A 12087-nucleotide genomic window follows, 5' to 3' on the forward strand; every position below is an offset into this window, starting at 1 on the left:
AAAATCTTATATATATAAAGTACAATTTTAAAAGTTAGTAACTCACAAGATTATGACACGTGTTAATTTTAGCGATTTTAGATTTTGACATTTGTTAGTTTTTTTTTCTAATTTTTTCCTAAAATAAAATAAAATAAACTAAAAAAAGAAACATATTTACAAATATTAATTTATATGTCTATATCTTAAAAAATAACTTATAATTTTCTTAATTAAAATGAAAAACTAACAATAAGATGTAGTGTATACAATTAAATTATATTTATTAAATTAAACTAGATATTTAAATTGTATTGTAAAATCGATTTTCTAAGATTGAAATTTGGTTTAAAGAATTACTAAATTAAATACTGAAAAAATATGCGAGTTACTATTTAAACTTCAAATATCATCAATAAGATGGAGTGTATATGGACTAGATAGTTCAGATTACTCATGTGTATAGAAAAACTAATCGCATATTGAATGAATTAGCAAACTCTGCATTTTATTTACCGCTTAGTCTGCATTTATTTGATGTTTGTCTGATAGTTGCAAGTTCGACATTGTTTGAGTATACACATGAGATGTTTTTTTTTTTTTTTTTTAATTTTTTTTTGTTTTTTTTTTATTTTACATATAAGATGTTGTTTCTACAAAGTGTTTGAATGTACTTTTATGTTATGAATAAATCATATGAGGATTTTGTTCCATATACATTATAAAAAAAAAAATGGAGTGTATAAAATAACAAGATAATTTATTATGATGAAATATATAATTAAAATATATTGTAAATTGAATGTGTTTGATTGAAATTATTAAATACCAAAAGTTACTAAATTAAATTTTAAAAAAGTGTGTGGATCACCGTTTACTATTTAAAATTTAGATATTATTAATGAATATTTGAATAAATTTATATCATACACTCGCCTATTTAGGCGGGCCTTAATTAGTATTGTATAAAACACCAGTAATAACTAATACTAGGTAGTACTAGTATTTTATGTCATTCTAGTATATTTCGAATATTAATGTTTTAGTTTAATTATATATCAGTTATGTAATTTTTGTTAGGAAATGGTGATATAACTATAACTATATACATTTGTAATAATATATGAAACCGTTGTCGTCATTGTCGGAAAAATACAGCTGAAGGTGTAGGAATAGAAATAGTGATTTTATCACGTGACGCTAACGCCATGGGTGGCGATAGCTCGTCCCATCTTTCGTTCGTTTGTTTTTGTTCTTCGATACTAATAGATTCTCTCTATCAGTTTCGTATTATTATATCCTTAATCAATTCATAACTACGCCGTTTATTTTGGATGGGTCGAATCATTTTCTTATTTCTAAATCAACTACTTGATTAAACAAATCACAGTCATGGCGGTCAATTAATAAGCTGCTTAATTGATAATTCATGTTTTATGTTTTGATATTTGTTATATATTAATTTATTATTAAAATTTAGTATTTTTTTCATTTGCGGTTTTTTTTATTTATAGATATTAGCTAATAAATTTGTAATGTGTAATGTGGATATTAATATTCTACATTTATTTGATATATTTGGTTTAAGTAGAAAAAAGAGAAATTGAAGTGTATTTTTTTCTCTATCAGAGATATACCCGTGATATACCGCGAATTGATATTTTCATTAAAAAATTAAATATTTTATTTTAATTAATATTATTTATATATAAATAACATATTAAGAGGTATATCACAGATTCACAAGCCTATATTTTATCAAAAAATGAATTTTTGTTTTTAAGATGATCTATAGATATATGATATTGTTTGTTTTATGTATGATACAACTCACGACGATATTTATAACTAAAACATTTGAAATTTTAAGTTATATTTATTTTGTTAATATTGTTAGTTGTGGTTAGTTTTTAAAATTGTATAATTGTATTTTTATTGTTAATTCTAAGATATCACCCAAAGTATATACCATCCCATATTAATATTAACCCAAATCCGTCTCACCATACAACTCACGACGATATTTAAAATTGTATTTTTTATTTATAGATATTAGCTAATGAATTTGTAATGTGTAATGTGGATATTAATATTCTACATTTATTTGATATATTTGGTTTAAGTAGAAAAAAGAGAAATTGAAGTGTATTTTTTTCTTTATCAGAGATATACCCGTGATACACCGCGAATTGATATTTTCATTAAAAAATTAAATATTTTATTTTAATTAATATTATTTATATATAAATAACATATTAAGAGGTATATCACAGATTCACAAGCCTATATTTTATTAAAAAATGAATTTTTGTTTTTAAGATGATCTATAGATATATGATATTGTTTGTTTTATGTATGATACAACTCACGACGATATTTATAACTAAAACATTTGAAATTTTAAGTTATATTTATTTTGTTAATATTGTTAGTTGTGGTTAGTTTTTAAAATTGTATAATTGTATTTTTATTGTTAATTCTAAGATATCACCCAAAGTATATACCATCCCATATTAATATTAACCCAAATCCGTCCCACCATATAACCCCGTCTCGTGAAATTAAACATCATTTTGTCATTTTCTTATAAAATTCAAATATTTCTAATATTTGAAACTTCAAAAAAACTTTTAATATCGATCTAAAATTTATGATTGTATTTTGATAGGATTTCACCCGTAGTATACCGTCCCGAATTAATAGATGTTTAAATATTTTAAATATTATAAATATTTAAAAAGTTTTTAAAGTTTAGTATTTTAAACTTTTAAAAATGTATAATATTTAACTTTTAATAGAGTTTAAATATTTATAATATTTTGAAAATTTTTAAAGGTTCAATTCTTTAAATTAAAGAACTGGAGTAAATCGGATAACACTTTTAATTTTGGATGCCTGATAAATCAAGCTTCCTTCTCTTCTTATTCACAATCATTTTGGTCTTATTTATATTTTGACTCTGAACTATTGCCCAATTTTTTAAGCAATGTGTGACCTTGTACACTTATTTTTTTCTTCATCAATTGAGTAATATATGACCGTTTTTAAAATTTTGAATTGCATATACTGAAGATTTGTTGCTGGATTGACGACTACGAGAAGTTGTTGAGCCGCCATTGAAGAGTCTCTGAGAAAGTTGAAGAGAGAGAGAGTTCGAGAGAGAGAGAGAGTTTGGGAATCAGTCTTGTGTATTTTATTTTGTGTAGATCAAGTTTATCATAATTGTGTTTATGAAATCTTGAAAAATATCGAATGAATAATATTATTTAAGAATTACATCATATGCAGAAAAAACTAATATTTTTTTTTAACTATATGTATTTTATATATAAAATATTTTTTTTAGATATATTAACAAATAAAAGTGTAATAAAATTCATATATTTATTATTAATGTAGAGATTTTAGGAAATTAGCATTTAATTGAATGTAGTTCAATGAATATAAGATTTAATTAAGGATATAAATCTAGAATAATATATTCTTTAGATAGATTTGTAGGGACTAAAAACTAAATAAAGGAAATAGTATATTCAAGTGTTTTATGCGAAATAACGATTTGTTAGTTTTTAGTTATAAATTATTTGTTTGATATTAAATTTGTAACGATTAATATTGAAATTAGTAAATAGGTGAGAGATTTTTGGCCAAAAATCTTACCAAAAATGTATATGTAGATATGTTATACAACTGGTATTACATAATGTAGGTATTTTTTTCATATTTCGATAAGTACAAACTAAACTAATGTATGTGTATGTTGTGTACATTTTTCCTAAACTATTGGTTTTTCATATGGGGATGCTAACACCATGCAAGCTGATTGCCAATGTTGATGACTCTAGTATTAGTGTGAGTAGGGATGTTAAATACGGTTTCTGATCTAGTCCGGTCCTGTTTATTTAAAGTCCAACACTAAATGAGCCATAACCCTTTTTAAGTATTATTTTTTTTAAAACAAGGTTGAGCCCTATCCTAGCCCTTTCTAACTATTCAATCTTTTTTCCAAGTTAAAGAGTGGATTTTCCAACAAAAAATTTCTAAGTTTATAACACTATTGTTTAATTATCAAATAGAGACACAAGAACATCACAACATACAAAAAAACAAAAAAACTCATAAATATCATATTACAAATCCAAAATAAACAGAGCGAATTATAAAACTTCTCATCATGTGTTAGAATCTCCAACTCATGCGTGGGCAGCAGCACGTGACATATATAGACGTTTTTTTTATAGCTCGAGTTCTTTAGTCGCGATTTACAATTTCTATATTTGCCATCTTTGTAGCATCATTATATTCTTGTTTTTCAGTGTCTCCTACAAATTAATGATATAAGTTAGTTCAAGAGAATGATTCATATAAGTTAATAACTTCATTTTACAATTTACCTTCAAAATCTGCATATCTACGAAGCCAATTGCGGATGGAAATTAATGTTTGCATATTTTGGAGAAAAAAATGATTCCTAAAAAGATTTAACACCCAACCTCCAACGCTGAAAGCAGACTCTGATGCTAGTGTGGTGATTAGGATGCTAAACAAATCAGATGGCATTGAAGCCAAATCACCATACCTATGTTGATTCTCTTTCTAAAAACTTAAAATTTCCATGTCAGATAAAGTTTTCATCTCTACTCTCGGTTGATCATCTAAATAAATTTCCAAAGTTGACTTAGTAATTTTTGAAACAAATATAAAGTTACTTTCAAAGCAAAAAAAAACTTGTAAATATACAAATACACACAAGATTAGTTAAACGAGAACAAGAAAGTTAAAGATATTCAAATATATTATTATACTTACATCATTCACATCTGTTTCTATTGGCGATTTATTGAAAAGCTCGTTTTGAGTAATTAGTATGAGATTCTTGTCATCACATGTGTAAGTGCATTGCTCACCTCTGTGCCCGTTAATGCAGTTTCTGAATTCTTCCTAGATTGTTCAGTAAGGAGAACATATGGCACCGAGAGCCACCATTTTTCTGATCATATGTGCAATCAAAAACGTCACTAGAGCCATTACGATGGAGAATGAGCTACTGGTGCCGATATTGAAAGTAAATTACAAGATTACGTATTTCTTCTAAAAGATTTTGAGTCCAAGTCAACATAATTTGGAACGGTAACGTTGATGCATACGATATTATGATTTAAAGTTGACATCAACATCTTAGAAAAGTAGCTTTTGAGGTCATCAAGTTTCTATTCATAGTATGAGATAAGCTCAAGGACCATTATGGAAAGCGATCTTCGGTATAAAAAAGTTGTGGACGAATGTTGCTGATAGAAAGATCACAGGGAAAGAAGCAATAACAAACATGTACAAGGAGCTTGATGTGTTTGATTCCACTCCCAATGAAAGAGTTTTACAAAATGGAAATTGAGAAATCAATAAAAGCATGAAGGCGTAGGAGCACTTTAAGCCTAAGGAAGTCCATTCCAAATTGTATTCTTTTTTTTTCTTTCTTTTTTTTTGTTTTTTGTTTTGAGGTATTTTTATTAGAATAATAGAGGTGCTATGTTAATGGCAGTTCATGTATAATGATTTTCCATGTAATAATAGTTTATTCCCACGAGTCTTTTTTTTTTTTGGGTCAATAGATGATTAATTACCTCCACTCCTACACTATCATAAATCAAAAACTAATTTCACAAAATTCACATTATGTTAATAAAATATGTTCCCGCTGTCCCATATTGTAAACCTTTATAGCTAAAAACACAGTTTAAAAAAAACATAAATGTTTTATTATTTTACATAAAATATAATCATCTAACATTTATTTAAAACTTTTTAACCAATAGATAGTAGAATGGAAATAATCATAATATACTAAACAAACATAAATTATGAAAAAATATTTATGTTTTATTTAGTAAAAAAATCTAATAAAATGAAACAAGATTTTTTTTAAAAAAATATATATTTATGTAGTTGTGAAGATTTTTTTCCTCTCTTTTCCGATGATATATAGATTTTTGATTAGACGAAAAAAACAACAATTTAAATTTGTTCTATTTACAAGGCAAAGTGTAAGGCCCGTGAACCGGAAAATTGGTTAAAGTTTGTTTTTAAATCATTCGGTTTAATTGGTTGGGTTAATTAGAAATCCTAGAGTGTGCCTATAAAAGAAGCAAACTCGAAATTAGGGCTTTAGTTAGCTACTTTTCGTTTTATAAAGGAAAAAAAGAGAGAAAAGGAGAAGGAGCAGAATCGTTAGGGTTTGGGAGAAATCAGTTTCGTCATATCAAATCGTGGTAAAAGGTAACCAAATTTGGTAGAGTTATTTCCAAGTCCTTTATAGTTATTCTCCAGTTTATAGAATTGGATTTGGATTAAAATTGATTGAGTTATTCGCAGTTTCGTGAGACACGTTTTCTCAGACGCGAATTAGGATCAGCGGAGATTGAAACTGAGATCGTGGTCTCGTCTGTTTTCCGATCGGCACGAGATTTTGTGGGAAGCTTTGTGACGTCTGCAGCTAGGATTTCACCGCAGCGATTGAATAGTTAACGGTTAGCTTGTATTTTAGGGTTTCGTCTTTGGGACTGCTTGTTTCTGGTTTTTCCTGTCCAGTTTGCTCCAAGGTTGCTTTTGGTTGTGGACTTGTTGTAGGACGTTTCTGGACTGTTTCAGACGCAAAGAGAGTCTCTCCTGGATTTAATTGCTATTAGAATCAATTTGTTAAGGTGAGTGCGTGACCATGAGCTTATCTGAGCGATTGGGTTGTGTGATGATATGTAGGTATGGTGAATGTGTTTTGGGTGAATTGTTCAATGACTGGTTTGTTTGTATTGTATTCGTGATTATACCTTTTTATTTGCTTGTGTGTATAGCTCGTAGATGGGAGGATCGCCTCACTAAATATTTATGATAATACTTACGCATCTCATTGTGTTGTTGATGCAGGTAAAAATAAAGTGTGATTGTGGAATCATGGCAAGGAAGAGAGGATGATCTAGGAACTCGTTTGTTTTATGTTTGGTGTTTTTGGTTATTGAAACCCGGTTAGGATTGTCAGTTATTCTTGGTTTTGTTGATCGAATTATTTATTTATTCATAAAATAGTATTTCTGACTTGCGGTTTAATTATTATGTTATTGGTTGGTTTAATTAGATATTTATGGGAATATTTAATTATATATATATATATTTTTTTTTTTAAAAAATGGGTCGGGTTGTTTCAATTTGGTATCAGAGCGATTACGGTTCTAGGATGTGTAGAAAAATTAATTGATGAATTATTTTCCTGATGATTGATGTGGGATGAGCTAGGGTGTTAGCATATTGAGGATTGATTATGGAGTGTTTAGTCAATTGTGTGTTGTTGGAGTCCTAGCATCATCTTCTCCGAGCCTTAAATGAGATTCCACGGTAAGTTGTTTGTGATATATTCGTTTGTTTTAGTTTCTTAGCCATTTGTTCTTGAGTAGCGCAGATGGTTAGAGGAGCTGGAGTTCGTGGTCATGGTAAGGGACAAGTCCTCGAGGGTACCGGCGAGAGTGATGGCCACAGTGCCACAGTTGAGCAGAGTGTGGGTTCACAGCCTGAGTTTGTGGAGCCCGGGGTTAGGAACGGTTTTGGTGCCGATATAGCTGGTGCAGCCGGAGTAGGGGCTGGTGGAGCTGGTGTCGGTACCGGTGTGCATGTCGTTGATGCTGAGGGCCCAGGAGTGATGGGTGCCGCAGCTGGAGGAGCCCAGATTCCAGAGGTTGGTTTGGCGGGCCTGCTGAGGCAGTTGTTAGAGCGGTTACCAGGTGTGGTACTAGTGCAGGCTCCAGTGGCGCCACGAGTGACGGAAGTGCAGCAGAGGGCTGCGGTTGCTGAGGAGGTTCCATCTTATTTGAGGATGATGGAGCAGTTGCAGAGGATTGGCACCAGGTATTTTTCTGGTGGTACTAGTCCTGAGGAGGCCGACAATTGGAGGTTGCGGGTTGAGCGGAACTTCGGTTCGAGCAGATGCCCGGGGAGTATCGGGTGGATCTAGCAGTGCATTTTCTAGAGGGAGATGCACATTTGTGGTGGCGGAGTGTGACTGCCAGGAGGAGGCAGGCGGATATGTCTTGGGCAGATTTCGTGGTTGAGTTTAATGCCAAGTACTTTCTGAAGGAGGCGCTCGACCGTATGGAGGCGCGTTTTCTTGAGCTGAAACAGGGTGAGCGGTCGGTTCGGGAGTATGACCGGGAGTTTAACCGACTCTTGGCGTATGCGGGTCGGGGCATGGAGGATGACCAGGCCCAGATGAGGAAGTTCTTGAGGGGACTTCGAACGGATTTGAGAGTGCGGTGTAGAGTGTCGCAGTACGCCACGAAGGCGGCACTGGTGGAGACGGCTGCTGAGGTAGAGGAGGACCTTCAGAGGCAGGTGGTGGGAGTGAGTCCAGCGGTACAACCGAAGAAGACTCAGCAGCAGATGACACCTAGCAAGGGCGGCAAGCCTGCAACGGAGCAGAAGAGGAAGTGGGATCATCCTTCCAGAGCTGGACAGGGTTGTCGTGCAGGATGTTTTTCTTGTGGGAGCCTTGACCACAAGGTGGCGGATTGCACGCAGCGAGCTGAGACGAGGGAGTGTTACCACTGTAGGGAAAGGGGATATCTCCACGTCAAGGTTGCTGGAGGGCAGGTTCTAGCGGTTCTCGGGAGAGCAAAGGGTGTAGATATTCAGATTGCAGGAGAGTCAATGCCAGCAGATTTGATTATCAGCCTTGTAGAGTTGTATGATGTTATTCTAGGAATGGATTGGTTGGATCATTATAGAGTACATCTTGACTGCCACCGTGGGAGAGTTTCTTTTGAGCGGCCAGAGGGAAGGTTGGTTTATCAGGGAGTGAGACCTACCTCAGGGAGTCTCGTCATCTCAGCATTGCAGGCAGAGAAAATGATCGAGAAGGGCTGCGAGGCTTACCTGATGACGATATCTATGCCAGAGTCTGTGGGGCAGGTAGCAGTGAGCGACATTCGGGTTGTTCAGGAGTTCGAGGATGTGTTTCAATCGTTGCAGGAGTTACCACCATCACGGTCTGATCCTTTCACGATTGAGTTGGAACCAGGGACAGCGTCGTTGTCTAAAGCACCCTACAGGATGGCTCCAGCAGAGATGGCAGAGCTAAAGAAGCAGCTAGAGGATTTTTTGGGTAAGAGATTCATTCGTCCTAGTACTTCACCTTGGAGAGCGCCGATGTTATTTATGAAGAAGAAGGACGGGAGTTTCCGCTTATGTATTGACTACCGGGGGTTGAACCAGGTCACTGTGAAGAACAAGTACCCTTTGCCAAGGATCGATGAGTTGTTGGATCAGTTGAGGGGTGCTACTTGTTTCTCCAAAATTGATTTGACGTCGGATTATCACCAGATCCCGATAGCGGAGGCAGATGTTCGCAAGACTGCTTTCAGGACGAGATATGGACATTTTGAGTTCGTGGTGATGCCTTTCGGGTTGACTAATGCACCTGCAGCGTTCATGAGGTTGATGAACAGCGTGTTCCAGGAGTTTTTGGATGAGTTTGTGATCATCTTTATTGATGACATTCTGGTGTATTCTAAGAGTCCTGAGGAGCATGAGGTACATCTGAGGAGAGTGAAGGAGAAGCTGCGGGAGCAGAAGTTGTTCGCTAAGTTGAGTAAGTGCAGTTTCTGGCAGAGAGAAATGGGTTTTTTGGGTCACATTGTTTCTGCAGAGGGAGTTTCAGTGGATCCAGAGAAGATTGAGGCTATCAGAGATTGGCCTAGACCGACCAATGCCGTTGAGATAAGGAGTTTTCTTGGTTTGGCAGGGTATTACAGGAGGTTCGTCAAGGGGTTTGCGAGTATGGCACAACCGATGACTAAGCTAACAGGGAAGGATGTTCCTTTTGTGTGGTCACCGGAGTGCGAGGAGGGTTTCGTGAGCCTGAAGGAGATGTTGACGAGTACACCAGTGTTAGCATTGCCAGAGCATGGAGAGCCTTACAGTGTGTATACTGATGCCTCGGGAGTTGGTTTGGGGTGTGTTCTAATGCAGCGTGGGAAGGTTATTGCCTATGCATCACGGCAGTTGAGGAAGCATGAGGGCAACTATCCTACTCACGATTTGGAGATGGCTGCAGTAATCTTTGCCTTGAAAATTTGGAGGTCTTATCTTTATGGCGGGAAAGTACAGGTGTTCACGGATCATAAGAGTTTGAAGTATATCTTCACTCAGCCAGAGCTGAACCTGAGGCAGAGGCGATGGATGGAGTTGGTGGCTGATTATGATCTCGAGATAGCTTACCATCCTGGTAAGGCTAATGTGATTGTAGACGCGTTGAGCCGTAAGCGCGTGGGCGCGGCTCCAGGGCAGAGTGTTGAGGCCTTGGTGAGTGAGATTGGTGCTTTGCGGTTATGTGATGTGGCACGAGAGCCATTGGGATTGGAAGTTGTGGATCGAGCAGATCTTCTGACTAGAGTTCGGTTGGCTTAGGAGAAGGATGAGGGGTTGATTTCGGCTTCTAAGGTAGAGGGCTCTGAGTATCAGTTTGCAGCTAATGAGACTATCCTTGTGCATGAACGAGTTTGTGTGCCTAAGAATGAGGAGTTGTGACGGGAGATCTTGAGTGAGGCTCATGCGAGCATGTTTTCCATTCATCCAGGAGCGACTAAGATGTACCGAGACCTCAAGCGGTACTATCAGTGGGTCGGGATGAAGAGGGATGTAGCTAATTGGGTTGCAGAGTGCGATGTTTGCCAGTTAGTTAAGGCTGAGCATCAGGTGCCAGGTGGCGTGTTGCAGAGTTTACCCATTCCTGAGTGGAAGTGGGATTTTATCACGATGGATTTTGTGGTTGGGTTGCCTGTGTCGCGAACCAAAGATGCTATTTGGGTGATCGTGGACCGTTTGACTAAGTCAGCACATTTTCTGGCCATCAGAAAAAACCGATGGAGCGGCGGTGTTGGCTAATAAATATGTGAACGAGATTGTGAAGTTGCATGGAGTACCTGTGAGTATTGTGTCAGACAGGGATTCCAAGTTTACTTCTGGATTTTGGAGAGCCTTTTAGGCAGAGATGGGTACTAAGGTGCAGATGAGCACGGCTTATCATCCACAGAGAGATGGGCAATCTGAGAGGACTATTCAGACGCTTGAGGATATGTTGCGGATGTGTGTCTTGGATTGGGGAGGTCGTTGGGCGGATCACTTTAGTCTGGTAGAGTTTGCTTATAACAATAGCTATCAGATGAGTATTGGGATGACTCCTTTTGAGACGTTGTACGGGAGGCCATGCAGGACACCGTTATGCTGGACCCAAGTGGGGGAGAGGAGCATATATGGTGCAGATTATGTTCAAGAGACCTTAGAGAGGATCCGGGTTCTTAAGCTGAACATGAAGGAAGCTCAGGATCGAAAGCGGAGTTATGCTGACAAGAGGAGGAGAGAGCTTGAGTTTGAGGTTGGGGACAGAGTGTATCTTAAGATGGCCATGTTGCGAGGTCCGAACAGATCTATCTCAGAGACTAAGTTGAGTCCTAGGTACATGGGTCCGTTCAGGATTGTTGAGAGGGTGGGACCAGTGGCATACAGGTTAGAGTTGCTTGATGTTATGCGTGCGTTTCACAAGGTCTTTCATTTGTCGATGCTGAGGAAGTGTCTTCACAAGGATGATGAGGTGTTGGCTAAGATTCCAGAGGATCTTCAGCCCAACATGACTTTGGAGACGAGACCAGTGAGGGTTCTCGAGAGGAGGATCAAGGAACTTCGGCGGAAGAAGATTCCTTTGATCAAAGTCCTGTGGGACTGCGATGGTGTGACAGAGGAGACTTGGGAGCCAGAGGCGAGGATGAAGGCAAGGTTCAAGACGTGGTTCGAGAAGCAGGTTGCTGCATGAGTTTGCCTTTCCTTGGTTTCCAGTTTCAGTGTTGTTGAGTTTTTGAGCTTTTGAGTTGTTGTTCTTATTTCTCTTTTATTTGTATTTTCGTTTGGAGTTGTAACGATCATAACAGTTGATGATTAATAAGATGAGTATTTTTTCTTGGATTTGACTTGAGTTGTCTTATTTAAGATTGTGTTGTGCGGTTTCCAAAAATGAAAAGTTTCCTAGAAAGGACTTGTCTATTTTTGGAAAGTTTGAGTAAACAACCTAAGAGA

General features: G+C 36.1%; 2 pseudogenes across 2 annotated transcripts; one reads left to right on the top strand and one right to left on the bottom strand.

The window, feature by feature from the left end:
- Positions 1-4121: 4121 nt before the first annotated feature.
- Positions 4122-4909, bottom strand: AT5G26233 (annotated as a pseudogene; the record flags this gene model as incomplete). The annotated part of the gene is made up of 1 exon: positions 4122-4909.
- Positions 4910-7424: 2515 nt separating this feature from the next.
- On the top strand, positions 7425-11850 carry AT5G26236 (annotated as a pseudogene; the record flags this gene model as incomplete). The annotated part of the gene is made up of 1 exon: positions 7425-11850.
- Positions 11851-12087: the final 237 nt, after the last annotated feature.

The sequence above is a fragment of the Arabidopsis thaliana genome, chromosome 5 (assembly GCF_000001735.4).
Source record: "Arabidopsis thaliana chromosome 5, partial sequence".
Classification (NCBI taxonomy): domain Eukaryota; kingdom Viridiplantae; phylum Streptophyta; class Magnoliopsida; order Brassicales; family Brassicaceae; genus Arabidopsis; species Arabidopsis thaliana.